Raw genomic sequence first — 2,402 nt, 5'->3', positions numbered from 1 at the left:
CTATTCATGAAATATCATGGATTTTTTTTTCCTTGAGATTAGTCAAAGATTAGCAAGCCATTTGAACACTAAGTATATAGAATGTGAAGACAAGCTCTATAACTATTCCAGCAGTGTTTGAAGTCATACCAATCCTGTACTTTACAAAATTTTACTAAAAACTAATGAAATTAGAGGACTCCAGCTGTGTCACAACCTCCTCTTCTCTGCGCCTGTCAGAGTGGGCATTTGATAGAAAACTAGATGCAGTATTTAAGGAAATATCCAGGCTTGTGGAGTTAAAATGGCAGACTTCCTAGGTAATTTCTGATGGACAGAATGTATGGGCTGGAATGAGAATGTATGAACTAGAATTAGAAAAGAAATGCTATGGCTTCTGTGGTCACAAGCATACTGTTTTCTTACAAGTTGATCGATCATGATGGATGTACCCACAGTATGTCAGTTAAAGAGTTATACCGTGCTTTTCACACATATGGCAGATTTTCTTCATTGGGATTCTTCATGATAAATGCTGTATCTAATGCACAAGTGAGAGATGGCAGCTATGAAAATGACTGTTTAAAAGGAACAATGCTCAAATTTGATTCTTCATTGGTTTAATGTTGATGTTTGGGTCACTTATTGCTTCCAATTAGATTCTTTTCGGTGCATATGTTACCCAAAATACTGATGTTTATCCAGGACTAGCTGTGTTTTTTCAAAATGCTCATATGCCTTTTAGTACACTGATCTACAAATTTGGAAGAACTGGAAAGCTCTAGACCTGAGATCACTTATTAAATCATATTTTCCTTTTGTTATATTCTATTTGTGTATAAGTGTCTATCTCTTGATTTAAATTACACATTGCCAAATGAAATAGATTGCACATTAAATGATTTGTTTCTTTATATTTAAAAAATAATGAAATTATTAAGAGTCTCCTTTAACATTTCATATTTAACAAGAGGTAACAAGCATTTAGTTCTTCACCCTATCATAGGTAAAATGGCTGAAATGATATAGCCAATATAGTTGCAAACCAACAGGCATTACTGTTACAGAAAAAAATTATCAGAAGAGGCATAATGAGCAGTGTTGAGGATATGAAACATGTTTCTTAGAACAAATTTCCACACATAAGCACATGCTGTAATATCAATGTTTCATCAAAGTCTAAGTAGGTATCATTCACTAGATTCAATTTCAATAATGAAGTCCACTTAGCACATCTTTTTGTGTAAAGTCACTAAAGAATATAAGACAAATAATACATCTTTCATAAATAAGTTGTTTCATAAGAATGATTTCTAGAAAAATTACATATATAACCAAGCTGAATTGCCTGAGATTAAAAAAAAATATATTCCTAAGTGCATTTTAGTGACAATGCAACTCAATTCATTTATTTCCTCATTCATCAACACAAAAGCAAAATTTAATTTCACACATAACACAAAGTGCTTAGGATGTCATAAACAAAGTTAATATTTAAATTTTTAATAAAATCTCTAAATATTTCTTAATGTGCAATGGTCATGGAAATTTTTCATACTGTATAGTAAGACTGATTGGTTATATCATTCAAGTTATAGACTAGTGTGTTTTCATCACTATAACAAAATATCTGAGATAATCAAATAATAAAGAGAAAACATTTATTTGGTACACAGTTTGGGATGTTCCAGTTCATGATTGGTTGGCTCATTGCTTTTGTGTCTGTGATGAGGCAACACATTATGGTGGGGGCACAGGATAGCAAATCTGCTTACTTCATGACCAGGAGGTCAAAGAGAGAAGAGGAAGAGGCTAAGGCTTAGTATCCCCTACAAGAATGTGTCCCCAATGACCTAAAAACTTCCCACCAGCCCAAGTCTTAAAGGTTCCACAGCACTTTCCAAAAGCACCACTCTGGGATCAAGCTTTTAACACAACTCTTCTTATCATTATTGTATCTTGAAATTAATGACAAAATCCACACATTTGAAAGCCATGGCAGGTGTGGCATTTTCTTATTTGCTGACTAAACATTGTCAGTCTTTGTTCCAATTCACATTTTCTGTATGGGCTGTCTCTGTATGTATATTTTGAAGGGACTAGTTTGGTTAAAAGTAGATCATGGTCAAGAATCTAAAACATCGTCACATGGCAAAAACTGAATTAGCAGGAGTATCTTTGCATATTTGGTTTAAAAGAAGCTAATTTAGGGATTCTAAAATCTAGAACAAGTGTCTCTGTCACAGTTTTTTTTTTTTTAATTTATTTATTTTTTAATTGTTGGTCGTTCAAAACCTTACACAGTTCTTAATACATCATATTTCACAGTTTGATTCAAGCGGGTTATGAACTCCCAACTTTACCCCGTATACAGATTGCTGTATCACATCAGTTACCCTTCCATTGATTGACATATTGCCTTT

General features: G+C 33.1%; 1 pseudogene; it reads left to right on the top strand.

The window, feature by feature from the left end:
* The first annotated feature begins 283 nt into the window (after nt 1–283).
* Nucleotides 284–764, top strand: LOC144366515 (transmembrane protein 50B pseudogene; annotated as a pseudogene).
* Nucleotides 765–2,402: the final 1,638 nt, after the last annotated feature.

The sequence above is a fragment of the Ictidomys tridecemlineatus genome, chromosome 9, assembly GCF_052094955.1.
Source record: "Ictidomys tridecemlineatus isolate mIctTri1 chromosome 9, mIctTri1.hap1, whole genome shotgun sequence".
Classification (NCBI taxonomy): domain Eukaryota; kingdom Metazoa; phylum Chordata; class Mammalia; order Rodentia; family Sciuridae; genus Ictidomys; species Ictidomys tridecemlineatus.
Note: the sequence above shows the minus strand (reverse complement) of the source record. Positions and strands in the feature narration are given on the sequence as shown.